Source organism: Plectrocnemia conspersa, unplaced genomic scaffold (assembly GCF_051122295.1).
Source record: "Plectrocnemia conspersa isolate PC_06_02 unplaced genomic scaffold, ASM5112229v1 ptg000006l, whole genome shotgun sequence".
NCBI lineage: Eukaryota > Metazoa > Arthropoda > Insecta > Trichoptera > Polycentropodidae > Plectrocnemia > Plectrocnemia conspersa.
Genome location: NW_028277170.1, coordinates 8,911,510 through 8,929,757, shown reverse-complemented (window position 1 = coordinate 8,929,757; position 18,248 = coordinate 8,911,510). Strand labels below are relative to the sequence as shown.

Here is an 18,248-nt window from a genome sequence, read left to right as displayed (position 1 = left end):
ATTTTCAAAAACATGGCATGGTTTTCAAAGTAATTTCTAATTTATATTCATATTTAATTTGGTTTAAAATTGTATGTATACATGGAATCATCGTAGCCTTGTAGAGAATCCAGTCGTCTCCGAAGATAAAGGGTAACTAGAAGTTGGACTAAAGTTGCCACGAAGAGGGACGCCGCCGCTTTCTCGGTTTTCTCTGTCGAAGGACGGTGTAGCTCAACTTATATATCAGATGGAAGTTTTTATTAAGTGTTGACGGAAGGGAAATCCAAATAGAAATGGCAGTATTCGGCAGTATATCTTGCTTGCCAATTACAAAGATTTGGGGCTCAATCTTGTTTATTTCTGACCGTTTCTTATTAGAACATTTGGCGTTGCGTGACTATTGGAGCTTTAATGGGTGGAGACTTGCACCCTCGAATTTGCCTTGTCAATGTAATATTTTTTGTGTGTGTGTAAAGGACGTGCTTTAAGCTAATCTCTCTACACATCTTATTATCACGTACGATATACATTTAACGGCAATATTTGCGATGTAGTAATGCTTTTTTTTAATTATTGAGGGTAAGCGCTTTAAATATTTGAATGTTCCTGAGTGAACTGTCTTCAGGATTTAAGCCGTTTAGTCTAAGTAGTTGTGTTTAGCGATGGTTATTTTTATTTTATTTTGTAATTTATATATTAACTTACAAACTACAATTTCACTTACCTTTTATTCTACACGACATATAAAAAATATATCTAGTACAGTTAATATTCAATTATAAAATATTCTTTTATCAGACCGTAATCCAGTGAATTCTCATTCGCCTTAAACCGATTAAACAAAGTAAACAATTAACTTATAGAATATAATGATATTACTTTCTCTATTAAATAATATAATACCTTATGAAAAAAAGAAGTCTAAAGACCAAATCAGATATGAAATTCCTCCTCTATATGCGCTCTGTTTTTGGCTACCCTTCTATCTTCATCTGTTCCCATCCTGGAACAGTTTGTTATCTGCGAGATAGTCTGCCTATCTTTCGGTCTTTTTTATTTTAAAACAGACTAATTATCTTTTGAACCTACAGAATCTAGTGCTAATTAATTTATTAATCTGTTTCGGCAACTCGAATTACATTTGTATTGTGTAAATCTCATCACATCAGTTTTTTTAAGACTGCCAGCAATTTTTTTTGCTAGGGATAGACAATGCGTATCTTTAAATAGTTTATCAAAATCGATAATGTTGTTTGCCTTTTAATATTCTGTTTATTTTTTTTTTGGTTATTGGTTATTTTTACACCGCCAGTATGTTAATTACCTACTAGCGGAGTAAGAATAACCAATCATGATGCGAATTTTTTGTTATTGGGAGCTCGACAGTAAATATAAAAAATATTATGCTACGATAAAAATTGTTCCGTATTAAATTTAATCTTGGATAAATTTAACAGGCCTGCAAATAACCGCTGTTTTTTAAAATATATTATTTCTTTTAATTTTTCGTATAATGTCATTTTAGTAATCAAAAAAACATACTTTACGCAATGATTTTATATCACAGAAAATATGAATATTAATTAGTTAAATATTTTTGTAGTATTAAGAATATATTTATAAAATACATATACGTCGATTTATTTTGTAAAAATAAATTTGTGTGTCTGCTATTAAAGTCAACGGCTTAATACCTCACCCTTTGTCGATCTGCAAATTAAATTTGGCAGCTCGGTTGTCATCGCTACCAGATGTACGGAACAATGTGATTTTGTTTGAACGGTTCGATCGCATTAAGAGAAGCGGCTCTCGGCGAATATAAGCGCCCGATCCGCCCCTGCTGTTTTCCAAAAATGGAACGCAGACGACTCATCCCGAGCCCACGCGCTGAAGGGTTTCGCTCTCGTCGTATATTACTTACATACATATATAGATTTATGATTCTATTACCGCGTTATATATTATTTCAGGCAGTAGCTCGATTTTATAGTAAGCTCACACTGAGAACAGTTACGAGCGAGGGAAATATTTTAATCAACTAAAATTCAATATTTTGTGGCAAACTTTAATTTATTTCAAGTAAACAATCGTTTTAATACAGCAGTTACCTCGTACATATTTATACAGAGCAGTGCAGCGTACGTGTTAAGACACTTACGCTTAATGTTAACCGCTTTGCAGGTTATCCGTGCAAAATAGACGAACTTCTTAGTATAAACTGTAGTAGGTAGTACATATTGTAAAACACTAATTAACAATGTATTTAATAACCCTAGAATCTAGATATATAAATTCACTAACCCTGCTGAAACCACACTGTATGTATGAATATTTTTTTTATTTACTAATTAATTTTTTTAAACGAACATTTCAACATAAACATTAACGAACTATTAAAGAATTAAAAAAATATGCGAATAAATTGATATTTAATACAAATAGAATTAGAACGAAAATGTTTTCTTATTTAAAATAGAACACTGAATAACACTAGATATTAATTAATTATTAAAATAGATTTAATTAATCTTTCACAAGCTCTAATAACGCAATTGAGAATATTATTTTTGACGTAATCTAAATAATATTAGCGCATTAAATTAAGAGCATGTTGATCTATTTATAGATATTTTTGAAGCAATTATAAAATTTAAATATTCACTTCATTAATTGAAGTAGTACCTAATTAGTTTTAATATATTATCCATTTTTAGAATCGGTTAGAACACTCTTATACTTATAAAAAGCCTTATATAGTTTAAATTATAACTAAATGTATTTGCTTATTATTGATTTGTCTAGGTTTTCTACCCTAATATAATATATGTACTTACATTATTTTAAATTATAATAACTTATTATGACATTTGATTCTAGAGCAGCAACTAATATTTAATATTTAGAATCTATGATTTCTTTCAAAATTTCAATTTAATTTAATAAAAAATAATGAGAACTACCTTATATTGTTGCACTCTGATTGCATTATGGAATCGCATTTGTATTGTCAATATCGAGCATCAAAAGCTATGCAAATGTTAGTCTTCGATGCAAATCTGCTGAATTTCCCAAGCTTATTTGCGCCTAGTCACATAATAAAGTCCCAGTAGATTCAAAAAACAAACTCCTGTATTTACATACTGCATTGAACATTTTCACGAATGGAATTAACATAGTTTTTTTAAATCAAATTTCCCGTTAGCTGTTATTGTTGGCTTTTTAAATGTCGTTTTTTTGTATTAAGATGCATCAAATCGATATGTTTTATATATTATATGTATAAACTTAAAATTTTATGTTTCATTTCGCGTTCCATTGATTTAAACGTTCATTGTTTGTGAGCGTGTAGATTAGAGTCTCCAATTACTCGAACCGTCAACTACTCGAGTATCGAATATTAAAATTTTAAAATACACGAGTACTCGAGTACTTTCGAGTATTTACCAAATGTACCAAAATAACTATTATTCAAATTCGTGCACATATAAATAAATAAATAAAATACTTAGTATGTTAATTTTTACAATTATTTTAACTTCACGAACATACTTTTTAAAAACAATAATGCAAAAAGTGTCTCGAATTTAATATTACTGCTAACCTTTGGTTTTATTATTCCTGTTATGGAAAAAACCCTTTCCGTTGCTGTTGATGTTGGTCTTATTGTCATAAACGCGTTGGATAAGGCTTCTAATTTATATCTGTTCGCTTTTTATAGATATACAATTTTTTGAACTCTCTTTTTATGTTCTCTTCTTTCATTCACTTCTCTGCTTTTCTCTTATTTCCTTCGACTATTGACAAAATAGCATTTTGTAATTCTTCTTTAATAGATTTTTTTTCTTAACAATATACAATATTCTACTCCTTCTGATTAATGCGAAGAATTTAAATCTATATCCTTCGAAGATGTATTTGGGTGAATCCCTTTCACTCTAGAGCTAAACGGTTCGCAAAGAACTGACTTTACTTTAAATGCCTTTAAAACACACAATTGTTTTGATTTATATTTTAAGCTGAGGGATCAGTATAAACAATTTACAACACTTTACGCTACAACTGCATAGTCATAAAACCTAAATTTTTTTTGTTGATATTTCATATTGTTCATTGCCATAAATTAGATAAGTCGGGACTGTCGAACAGAAAACACAAAAGAAATTTCTCCGTCGTACCCACTAACATAGCCGACGACCGGAACTATGCAACTATGGAACTATGAAAAAATTATACCTGATAGTAACCGCTCTAACTCGGGACTTCGGGCATAAACGCCAAATAAAAGCAAGTCGTTAACCTTTACCGGACCGAGTTAAAGTTATTTTTGTTTCTGAAATATTTCAAATTTTTTTAATTTCGAGTATTAATCGAGTAATTTTCAAAATACTCGATTATCAAGTACTTGAAAAATAGACAAGTATACTCGAGTATCGAGTACTCGATTACTCAAATTGGAGACTCTAGTGTAGATATAATCAATAAGAATTTTAGGTCCATTTCGTAAATACTTACTAATTCAATTGAATTATGGATATTTTTGTATTAATAATTTTTAATTGTAATTCAAATGTTAAGTATGTCAAAATGGTTTTTTGATATTAATAATAAGTAAAATAAGTTTTTTCTGTATTAAATTATTTAAATTACAAATCAGATAAATAATTAAAAAAATTAAGCTTGTTAAATAATATCAAATTTAAATTATAATTTAAGAACACACAAAAATTATTAAATTTATTAGTTCAAGACAAAATACAATAAAAGTAAAATTTTATAAACTTATAATAAATTATTGCATCAAATTCATTTTAATTAATTTACTAGTTCTCAACAAAAAACCTTACATTTTTACTACCCTATTAACAATAAACTCTGTATGAGTAATATTGTTTAAATGTAATATAAAAAAGTATGCATTATTTATATTATTACATTATTTATATATAACATTATTCAATACATAATTAAAACTTCCTATATTTATCATTTTTCAATGTTATGATGAAGTTTAATAGTTAATTAAACTTCAGTCCAATATCATATTATAGATTTTAAATATAAAATTAAATAAAATTACTTTTTCCGTTAAAAAATTCATTAAAGCAATTCAATAACAAATTATGTTTGCACAATCTCGTTTAAATTATGAATTTAATGTTGGCATTTTCGTCAGATTTACGTGATCGTTTTGCATATATTATTATAATATTTTTTGCATAGAATATTAAAATAAAATCTTGAATAAATAAAAATCGATTTATATGTTTTCGCATACTTTTGTGTATAACATATAAAGTGTCGAATTAATATGTACACAAAATTAACAAAGCAGGAGGCTATGTTTTGGTCACGTCAGATTTTTCTTTACATCATAAATATAGTAGTTTTTATTATGATTATGAAATAAAAAAAAAACAAGGCCTGTAATAAGTTTAAGTGCGAGGTCGCTCATGAAATAACAAATGAGATTAATTTCAGCATGTATTATGAGTGTACTAAAGTAAAAACAAGTTTTATGTTGTGTTCTACGAATTTTCGATAGCAGATGAGGTCATTATTAACATGCATATTTTAGTATTTAATCGGCTGCTTTAACATACAATATATATAAACTAGCGATTTGCTATTTTTTATAAATCAATAGTTTAATATTATATTATATTTAGCAATCGCATGTCTATAACTGCACTTTGATTACGTGTCTAAAGTAACATATTTTGTTTTATAGTATGTTTGTTTCACAGCTGAAACAAATACCACACACACTTAAAACATAATTTCAGAGTTTTATAAGTGTAACAAATGGAAATATTGAAGTATACCCGACGGTGTTTTAAGCAATTAAACCACTTTTTCATTTAACAATTAGACCTCTACATGGAGGGATTTATTTGTGAGAATTTGTAGATTAGGCTATTGAATAATATATCCTGGTGATAAGAGCATTTGGATAAGATCATTATTGTACAAAAACGATTTTTAAATTTCTCAGAGACAAAGTACTTCGTTAAAATGAAATACCATTTAATATATTTTTAGCACATTAAATCATAATATTATTAAATAATTTTTTTAGCAAGACGGTATATATATGTATTTAAATAAAAGAGTTAAAATGAGGTTACATTACTAAACATTCGGTCTACAATATAGCATAAAAAGCACAGAATTTTTCATGTAGCCATAGGCGACTGTTCTTATGTATGTATAATATATTATGTAAATTTTGAAATGCTTTATCTGAAAATTGACTTATTTAATATTATGGTAGTTTTCACATATTGCTAAATACAATTATAAGAGAAGCATTTATCTCTAAATTAATTTATTAATTTCTTTTACATGAAAGCGACCTAGTAACATATTTGTTGACATGATTAAGAATTGAAGCCGTGTGAAGGGAAGAGGAAAATCGCTAAGAAACTATGGCGTATGAGAATAAACAAATTCAATAAATATTTTCATAACTCATCCCTTAACATTGCAAATTAATTATGAAGTTGAACGTCTTTTGAGAATTAGAGAGCTGTAATCCACTTATTTTACAATCATTTTGTCAAATAATGCAATTGCTTTAAATCTTGAATCGAGAAATTGATTTAATCTCCATTTACATTGCTTGGGTATATGCATACATTAGTGATTGCTTATTTTTGTAATTATTCTAGGCTTAATAATAATTATGGTCGAAGACAAAATATTGCTAGTCTATAAAGATTATCAAAGACGAAATAAGAACTGGAAAATAATTATCAATCTACCTAAATTAATTTTTCTAAATAAAATGCTTTGACCTAAAAACTCGCAGCCAAACGTTTTATGTGTATTTTTTATATCGTCGGAGTATTCCATTAGGCGAGTTTTTAGTAAGATAGACAATATGACAGACCTTGAGAATTATAGTATAAATTATTAATTCGATAAAATTACAAAAATATAGAGTTCGTCGTGTTTCGAACTTTGATATAGTATTAGTGAAATTATACTCATTGTGTTCATACACGCCAATTTCCATTGTCCTCCCTTCCTTCATTTTCTTCCCCCATCATTTTCCGGTCATTCCTTGAGTAGTCTACCGTAATTTGTCTCGGTTAGGCGAGGAATTATTCAATACGTTAAAGTATTAAAAGGGGATTATGATGGCTGCTCAACAATTCGCCGCCGCGCACTTCCCCCCGACCACCCACCCGCTTCAACATTGAGAGCCCCCTCTCTCTTTTTAGCTTTTTGTTTCTCGCGGGAGCTAGTGAAATTTTCTGCTCCGAGTGTAAAGTTATGTTAAATAGTGATAAATAAGCTCGTTGTTTCTCTATTTCTCTATATTTTTGTACACGCATAAGAACACACATACATTGTAATGTGAAAATTCTCACATTGAAATAGTTTATACCTACTTCTATAATATTTTTCTTAATTAGTTGACTAAACTAGCATGAAAATCTCTAGTATAAATCATCTTAGAAAAACAATAAAGTGATACACATAAAAAAGTATTCTTTCCTGTTGTTGTTTTTCATTTGATAAATTCGTACGAAATTTACAACAATCTCACAAAACGAGTTGAGCAAAATACTCTGTAAAGCAATATTAGCAAAACAATTTAGAATAAAAAGATATATCGATAAACATTTATATATAATATAACATTAAAAGTCATTATAAGCTATATTGATATGTCGTCTTTAGCCTCTAAAGCAATATGTGCTTTAGAATTTTGTGCTTAAATTTTCCTTAATCATGCCAACGCGAGTCCTCATGCTGCAAAATTGACTAAATTAAAAATAAGGGAGCTTGAGATAGAAGTTTTACCCTATCCCCTATATTCATCAGATCTCGCACTGTCTGATTGCCAGCTATTTAGGTCGATAGAATATTCGTTAATAAAAAAAATTAAATATTGACGAAGTGAAAAAAATCTTAGAAAAGGGAATTGAAAATTGGCCTACAGATGACGGTTTTTTTAAAAAAAATATTATTCAATATGAACTTGTAAATAAATGTTTTCTGCAAGCAAACAAAGATTTTGATTACTTTTTGGTCCTATAATTAAAAGAACTAGCATCAACGAAATACTGTTATGGATCATTTTTTGACGTTCAATAATAATAGTTATGTTTATATATATAATATATTATAATTTAAAAATAAATAATATATAAATACAATTTGATTAGAACCGTCTGGACCATGTATTTAACAATTGTCTTGTTTCCAATAGTGGCCTTATATTATAAATATATTTTTTTACTTACAAAATCATAATATCTATTATACATTGTTTCTGACGTAGGTTATATTAATTGCACACGTGATATTATATGCCACTATTTCTTATCTTAAATAGTTTTATGCAGTTTAAAGCACAGGATTTTATTAAATATTTGTTGGATCTATTATTATTACAAGAAAAGTAATAGTAATGATAAATTTTCATTTAAAATGGGCACGGTTCTTAAATATGGTTTACAACATAGCACACATTATTCTCTGTATTTGCATAGTTGTGATGCGTACTATAATTTATTATAATTACTTTCACGCTACATTATTTACAGAGCTTTGTATTTCTGGTCGTACTCTCTGCAAATATAAGGTGATGATTCACTGGGACATTGTTTTTACAAACCATGACCTTACAATAAATTTAGTTACGGAACCCTTTTAAACTTTTCACTACATAGCAAAACCCGTTATTTTATAAACGTTTCGCATTTTTCATTTCACTAACGTAAAAAATCGCTTCGCGTAAGATCCTGTTTTTTCCACTACTATTTGACATGGGCTATCGAGATCTAGCTGAAAAATATTTAATATTAAAAATTTTACATATACAAAGTAAAGTTATCTTATTGTAACATTTTTTTTTCTGTGCATACATTAATATGCATTAATAATAGCAATGTATGTAAGTTTGATATGAAAAAATATTTGTGTAAAATGTATATAGAGATATCGGAAATATTTGACTCATAAAAAAAATACTTTCTAACAATTAATTAAATAAATATCGCTGGGAAAACATAGTGAATAAATATTTTTTTAGTCGAACGAAGATATAAATAAAAAAATACAAAGTCACGGCAATCATTAAACTTCGCAAAAACATTTCGTATTTTATATGCGAAATCCCTAGAGGCTCTAGGTATTTTTCATATCGTAAAAAAGACTACTCTCAAACAGAAATTTTATTATTTTTTTATAAAATATATGTACATACATATATCTAATAAAAAAGCCTAGGCATATGTATGATGCGTATACATGTATGTAATATTATATAGTAAAATAAATACTATAAATATTCATTTCACATATATGGCTAGATTAGTTATTCATTGATTTTTTTAGATCAAATAAATAATATAATAATGCTGTGTTTTTAGTTATGTAAAAATAGGAATATGGTATAGACGTCCTTTCTTTTAATAAATACAAGAAAGAATTCCAACCAATTTATTTCAATTCAATTACAAACCGATGGCCATTCATGTTGGTAACGCTTGCATACTATCGACCAGAGTTTTAATTAAAAATATGAATATTCAGTATATAGCAAAGGTCGTCAACTTGTTTGTTATCAGTAATAATTTTTAGATAAAAAATAGTCACGAGCTACCTTTAAAATATTAAGCATAATTCACAAAATCTTTAACATATTCAAGCCCTCTCAGCTAATCAACAACATAAAGGGGAAAGGAAAGAAATAAATTCATTATATATCTTATGAAAAATACTAACTTGTTGAACAAATTTTGATTTTGTTAATTAAGGTGCTTTCATTGATTATGTTTGATTTAATGTAAAGTCTGTACTTTCATTACTTTTGACAAATCAAAAGAATATTCTGATAATGCTGATTGCCGACCTAAAGGAATTTTTTCGAGTGATTATTTAGCCAACACGCCCGATTTTTATTTTTTGTCATTTGATTCACACTAATATAATAGATAATATAATATCTCCTTAAATCTAAAAATTTACCATTGCAAACATACCTGCAAAAATCATAAAAAAATCTAGCTTTAAAAGGAATATATCATCGCAAGGTAATAATTTCATTTTTAAGAGCTAAATTTTAGAAATGAAATAGCTCTGAAAATTTGCTTTCTACTCATTTCATATTTTCGTAATTCCCATGGATTAATCATAAATTGTACCATGGGTGCAATTTTGATAAAATTATTAACCCTCTTCTAAAAATTTGGCATAACGTTCTGAATTTCGGACACATATTTATCTGTAATCAAATTATTGCACGTCAGATCTTTCTATAAAAAAATTAAATCTGTTAAAACGTTTATTCTTAAGGTATAGGATTCTTATTAACCTTGTTTATTGAATAATAAAAATACTTCTAATCAAATCAATTGCGCGATTAACTTGTTAATCGGGCCTGGTATATACTTTATACAAAGATTTTGCTGAGATTTATATATAAAATTACAAGATGATTGTAGATTAATTACCGATTATTCGTATAAAACGATTTGTTTTTAAAAAATCACAAAATTACTATTTTAATTTGATTTATAAATGTAATATAGCATATTTTAAAAACATGTTAACTGACAATTTTGTTATAATTTGTATATAATAGCTATAATATCCGTTAACTAGTTCTAAGCTAAATCTATCATAAATATTTTTTTTTTCTCTTAAAATAATATCAAATACCGAATGTCCAAATATTTCAGAACTATGCATATGTTAGTAAACATGTCATTACCTATTAATATTTATGAAGAAAATATTCCGATAAATTATATTAGTAGTTGTAGAGAACTACGTATCGCAAATGTTACAGTTCAGCTCGATTTTAATTAACCACCTTTCGATCAAAGAGACTTGATCGATCGATTTATATTATAATTATTTATAACTAAAGTGAGATTCGTACCCTTAATCAACGAATAGTACACATATAAAGGTTTTTATATTTAATACCCATAAAAATATAATTTATTCACAATACATATTTGAATTTATTTAGTATCAATCTAAAAAGCTAACCTTTTTATGATATACTTTTTTCATAAAGAAATTATTTGTGTATGTAGTATTTTTTATTGCTATTTATTTAATCACTTTGCCATTTTTTTGTATTTGAAACATTGCTTGTTTCTTTAATGGTTAGTATTATTTTTTTACAATACTTTTTTATTGCTTATAAATGTTTCTAAATTTATTAAAAATATGCTAAGATTTTTTACACAAAATTATATTTTTTTTTGTAATTAGTTTTTTGGTAGCATTTTCTAATACAGTTGTTATTTAAGGCGATCTAAAGTATATGCTACAGTTGTTTGTTGGAAGTAACTTATAGATTTTTTTGCTACAGCGATACGATAAACATTTTTATAAATGAATATATGACTTTTAATCTATTAAAAAAAAATTTGCCACCTATTTTTTAAAATAAAACTTCATTATTAGTTATATTAACTAATAAAACATTCTATGTACGAAACAACTACATGGTAAAATTTACTTGTTGCTCGTGTCAGAGTGAACTGCAAAACTAATCTTGTAACTTTGCTAATCTAATTCATGATCGTGCTGCTACTACTCCTCTTGTTGTTATTTGCTTCTATTTGGAACGAAAACTTCTCGAAAATGATTTGCACTAATAAAGTTATTTGCAATGACTTATTCTTATTTAAATATAAGTTTCGTTGTATGATTAAACGTTAAATACACTTAATTAACAGATTAAAACATAACGTAAAATAGAATAAGCGTAATAATATTTTTGAACAACTTGATGAATAAGTTATATTTTGCAGTATATACGCGACAATAAGTTCATATTTAGTTGATCAAATAAGTAATAACGTTTAGATAGTTAGTTAATTAAAAGTATATCTTCAATAAATTCTTATCTCAAAGACATGTTTTCCAAAACCATGAAATATTTTTTAATACCCGTGTGAATTAATGGCTGATTTTCAATCCTGGAACATACTTTACAAAAATTATATTAAATATATAAAAAGGGAGGTAATATTTTTATTATTTATGATATTAACAAACAAGCGCGTGTGGGTGTAAAGTGATAGTTAAAGTAGTATTAACTTCTTACTAAAACTGCCTTTTTTAATAACCATATTTCAAGACACTCTTATCATCACTCGTGGATAATAGTTATTAATAAATTATTTTAAAGGGTATTTACAAAGTTTAACCTGCTATTTTGTAAACATATCTATAATTTTATCTACGAAATATATTTAATTTATAATAAAATGGTATTATAAATGTGATACCCTGATGCTTATATTATATTATAAAAATAATAAATAAAATCAACCATAGTTACATTTGCAGAGAAACATGAAAAATAAAATAACGAAACATAATTAAATTAAAAATAATCATAATGAGAAGGATGGACCCGGTGTGCTGACAGCAATCAATGTTCGGCTTTTTATTTGTTGTTTCTTATACAAGTTCGTATTGTTTTTTGAAAGAATTTTCTGGGCCCTAACACCCAATTAAGTATGTTTATTTTAAGAATATCAGCAAATCGTTGATTGAAGTTGAATTATGGAGAGCCCCAAGTGCCGACAATGTATAATCAAATCTTCATCATGTTTTTCTACCGTTAATAAATATCAACTTATATTTTACATATGTTTTGTTAAAAATAATTAAGCAAACATTTCGATATATACTTTTAAATTATTGATGTTTTAAATGTGGACTTACGGTTTGAGCTTAAATAAAACATACCGATCGTTTGCTGTTTATGTTCAACCTCATACTATACCACTAAGTATTTTTATTTTTAGAAAAAGGCTTTACCGCCCTGAAAAATTGATCCAATGCAGTTCCTTCACGGTTACTAATCACATCGCTCTTTTAACTTACAAGAACGACCTTTCGTGTCACACTTACCGAGCATGAAAGCTTTGATCATACACACGAGCTATAATATAATGCACTTTAGTGCCTTTGATACACTATACGTATATATTATATATATATACATATATATGTATATACTTCTACCAATTTATTTATTAAATAACTACTCTCTTTAGTTTATTTTATAATCTTATATATACTTGTTCTAAGCCGCTTCTGATTAAAATAAAACATTATATACTTAATATTCTACTTTGTAAATCGTATCGCTTTGTATGAACTTTATATAATAATACACGTAAACAAAGGAAATAAAATAAATTTTATTTAATAAAAATAAAAATAGAGCTAGCACGATGATTTTTGAGACTCCGCTAATGTATTCTTTTGTTGTCGACCAATGAAAAATAAGCATTTAAATAAAAAACAAAATGGCCGACATCAACGTGACAACAGTTTAAATAAATATTATTTATTATTAAAATATTGCTATGCGACAATAATTTTCATTTATTCGTCATGTGCGTTGTTCCATTTGACTGAATACAAATAATCGGATTGCAAATTAACAAGGTATGTTATAACTATGAAATTGAAACATATACATAATGTGTGTAAGAACTATAAGAATACATTGGTTAGACTAGATAAACAATCATAAAACAATCTTCGTGATGAAATCTTCAAATTTTGAATTCTTGTCGACGAGCTCCAAGGCCGAAAAGTGAGTTTTTCCTTTTACAATATATAAAAATTATCATTGCTTCTGATTTAATGCACATATTCGTTAGATTTGACGAATTGCAAATAAATCAGGTACGTTTTAAACGTGAACGTGTAATATATTCTTAGTATGTATGAAGATTGAAAGTTAAGGTCGCAGTAGAAACGCTGTATATATATCAGCCAACAGACAGCTTATAAATGTGTAGTTTCTTGGATGTTATCTAATAAACAACATTTTACAATGATTGTAAATATGGATTACATACCTGAAATAATCGATAGCCAAAATATCTAAGAGTAGGTTATTTTTAAGTCCGATGTAGCAAAATATCTACGTCATGGTTTTTTTATCAATTTTTCTTTTGTGCATTTATTTCTCTTTTGGAACAGCAAATTCAGTTACATCAAACTTATGTAGTTCTTTATAAAAAAATAATACTTGCTGACAGTGACTTAAATTTTTGTTTATATATACCAATTCTACGTTGTCGTCACATAGGTCATCAAATTGCCTCTGAAAAATAATTAATAATTTTATTAAAATATTAAGCAATAATACCTTTATCAAGAGTTAAGCATTGAACACGTTATTACTACTAATAATGATATTTAGCATTACAAATATCATTACTAAAGAAAAAGCACCACTTAAATTTGATTATAGAATATATAACAATGTGCTTCATAGCAAAGGAGTGGTAACTAATTAGGGTGTCTTATTTCAAAAGGACACATATTCAATCAGTATATAGAAAACATATGCATTAAAGCCACTAAGATTTTGGTATTTGTCTTGCGATACGCGCATTAATTAAAGAGCTCGAAGGTACTTTGTGCTTTAAACACAAAGTGCGCAGTAGCCTTGAGTGTGCTTATATAGACTAGTTGGCAAATAATGCAAGCAATTTACTTTTAATAGAAATGGTCCATCAAAGTTTCTCAATATAAATATTATCTATTTTTATTTCCCAAAAAATTCCTACAAGGTATGCTGGAATATGATTTCCTTGAGTCGCGCCGACGCTTCAAGCTTCTGTTAGCGAATATACACAATCCGGAGATTCAAGAAAAACTTTTTTGTCTGCCATATAATTTCCAGCGCTTGTGTTTCTGAGTATTATTTTGGGACTTTTTAACTATCTGTCAAATAGTATAGATTTGGTCTATGTTTTTTCAATTGTATTTTGTTTTATTATTATTTTTTATGTGTAAGGTGCATTGGCATAAAGCTAATAAATAAATACATTAAAAATATTTTTTTAATTAAAAGCATTTAATAAAAAAAAATCTGCTATTCATTGAGTGATTTTCAACCACGTTTTTTATAAAACAAACGGACGTTTGTCACTTTTCAAAAAAACAAGCTTTTCAGGTTATCACGTAAAAGTTTTTCCTGAACTCGTTCTATCGATCTTGGTTGTCATCCGAGCGAGGCGCGGAACTTCCGCAAGGTTAAATTTAACTGCGCCGAGGTACTGAAGCGTATTCACGAGAGCGATATGCCATATTAGTTTTAAATATGCGGCAAATGTGGTCGGTTAAAAATAGGGCAAAAACTGGAAACACTTTGCAGAAACATGCGCACCTACGTGATATATCTAAAGCTAAGTGAAAAAATGCAATGAGCAATTGAAAACGTCATCATATAAGGCAATAAATTTTCAAATTTAATTGACTCATCGTTGTATAGATAATCTATGATTAAGTGAATGACTTCTGACATCGTTTAATAAGAGAAGCAGGCGATCGCTAAGATTTTTGCAACTATATGCTCGATAAATCACACAACGTACAGCAAATACATTTGGTACCATTTTTTTCAAATAATACTCGGAACTCCATTAATAGCAACTGACATGGGAATATTTTTTCTTTTTCAAAAACTCTTTTAAAATATTCAATGAGTAATTTTCAGTGTACAATAATTTTTTTGTCCTTTTATGAATCAAATGTATGCTTTATTTTCTGGTAAAATTGTGTTGCTTTTAAAATATTACATAATTGGATCTCTACATTTTAAGCCCTTTTCAAAGATCATAAAACGCATTGTTTTATGCAAAAGATATTTACTTACTATTACTATTAAACAATATTATAAATATAAAATGCCTGAAACATTTTCGCACAACATTCTTTTTTAAACATAAAACTTTTTTCCAACTTCTACGTTGCCCTCCATGGCTCCTCCATCGCCAACCACCGAGTCCATCGCCCAAATAAAAATTAAAAAAAATGCACGATAAATTTTTTCAATAGATATAATAAATGAAAAATTTATAGTTATTATATAAAAACATATTTTAAACGTTTTTATGAAATATTTTGGCTTGGATTTTATATACCTGTTAAATCTACCTTGTCTTTAAATACTAAAAATGTTTTTGGTTAACTTGTCATTTTTATTGGTTTTTATTGCTACAGTAAATAAACATTAAAATATTTACATATTTATATTTACATACACATGTAGTTATACTCAATCTCTGTGCACTAAATCGCTTGTAAAGTATACACGGTGTGGTTTAATTGCACCTATCAGATGTGGTCGACCAGGTAGGAGGGAAAAAATCCACTACACATTTGTACACAAACGCATGCCAAACCACGATCACAAATTACTATGTGTATCTTTGCGGAATGGTAATGTACACAAACACAAATCAAACATCGTAATCAAATGCTATTGATCGAGTGCTTGTGGACCTGATGAACATTTCACTACGCCAGTAAACCATACTACACATATTAAAAGTATGATAATTGGTAAAAATGACATGTTATTACTTTAATAATGGAACATTTTTTGCAGGTACATTACTCCCTCAGGTTTTGTACTTCATCCTTCTGGGTTAACAGTTGCTTGAACTTGGCTTATACAGGGTTGGCCATAAGTTTTTCTACTTATAAAAAATCAATAAAAAAAACTTCAGATCACATAATAATGAATGTTTATTTCACTGAAAAAATACAATTAAGAAAATCATATTAATTTTGAAACACTCTTTGACACAAAGCGCGTGGGATTCTGGCTTTCTCTTGATTAATATTCGCCTTAATTTGGGTTATTGTAGCTGGTTTATTCAAGTGAACACGACTTTTGAGTTAACCCCATAAAAAGCAAGAGGTATCAAATTTGGGCTGCGGGGAGTGGAGCACAGGATGTCCCATTTACGCGGTTTCAGTTTGTTAGGATTATCAATCTTGCACCGTATATGCGTAAAGATTCAAGTCCAGTTTCAAAATTTCTACGCAAGTTGATCTTGGTATCGCTATAGTAGCAGAATGCTTGCGAGTCGACAAGCCGGAATTTTATTTTACAGACTCATTTACTTTCGCGACATTCTCTTTGATTCTCCTGTCTCCTTGAACTTGCTGAGCAACAATTTAATTAAATTAACACTCGGACATTGATTCACAATGTGTAATCGGTAGTAAGCGCGAAACAGTTGCGCAAAATAATCGTTGTTACTGTAAAACTGTTTTACGTAGAATGCGCGTTGTTCCATGTGAAGCGATCCTTTGCGACTAAATTTCCAAGGCGCAAACTTCCGCGCGCTCTTGCCTGCGCGGTTCCTTTCCTGCGGTTTCTAGAAGCAATTTAAAAGGTGCATAAACTTGTAAAACTCTGTACTTAATTGCAGTTGTGTCTTAGACAATCGGTTATATCATTCTAGTCATATTTATATTCTTCTACGTCTCAAATATTTATATTTTTCTCTTGAACGTTTCCATCGAACCTGGTAATATTTTGATTATTAATTCAAATACTGATATTACTCACTATTGTACGACAGCTTGCGTGTAATGTCAACAGTGAAAGGGATACTAATAGATTAGAGAATACAAATAAAACCCGCGTGTGATTATTGTTTTTTATTACTTGAAACATGTATGTACGTGTCAAGTTACTATAAGTAATTCTAGCTAAAATATATAAATTTAATTTTTTATTTAATATATATATCATAATAGATTTTTGGTTAATCGGAATTAAAAATTTCTGTTAGAGAAAAACAAATACACGGGCAAAGCTCGTAGTATTAAACGCTATATACTCATGCATGTAATTTAGGGGGTTGATTCCCATTGACTGCACTCGCTTGTTCTAACGCTCGTGACGTTACGTTTGACCTTTGTATATATGCTGTTGTATTGTATTCATGTTAAGATCTGACAAATCAAAGCGATTTAAATTATTTATCCTGATCGCGATCAGAGACGCAATGTTGGCAATAAACGAGTTGGATAACAGACAAAGTTTGGGTTTGGAAAGTTCCAGACGGATATTTTTACCTTAGTATTTTTTGTATTTGCTCTCACACTCAAGAGCTGTCAGGTCTTGATTATATTAAGTGTATTTTCAACTAATCTCTTGTATCATAAATCTTGAATAAAAGTCACTTTCATTTATGAAATGGTGACGATTCTATTGAAAACTACAGGCCTATAGATGTTTCGTTGATACGAGAGGTTCTAAAGCTTATGGGTCTTACATAGTGGCTTTGATAGTAAATCTTTGTTTGTGTCGATATGTTCCTCTTGAAATCGTCGGTATGTTTAAATAGAAGGCGAGGCGTAGGTCCTTGGTCGAAGAGATCCGTGTAACGAAGTTCTTGAACGTTGATATGCAGTGGAGTCGAGTGTGGTTTTTGTACCAAGTTATATATTTCAGACGG

The 18,248-nt window shown here is 28.4% G+C and overlaps 2 protein-coding genes and 1 long non-coding RNA gene across 5 annotated transcripts in view; 2 read left to right on the top strand and 1 right to left on the bottom strand.

The window, feature by feature from the left end:
- The window catches only part of Nca (neurocalcin homolog), a 174,850-nt gene that overhangs the window by 34,107 nt on the left and 122,495 nt on the right, over positions 1-18,248 (top strand). The window lies entirely within an intron of this gene.
- LOC148234162 (neuronal calcium sensor 2) overlaps positions 1-18,248 on the top strand; it is a 163,031-nt gene that overhangs the window by 34,025 nt on the left and 110,758 nt on the right. The gene's annotated exons all lie outside the window — the stretch shown is intronic.
- The window catches only part of LOC148234164 (uncharacterized), an 83,061-nt gene that overhangs the window by 2,166 nt on the left and 62,647 nt on the right, over positions 1-18,248 (bottom strand). The window lies entirely within an intron of this gene.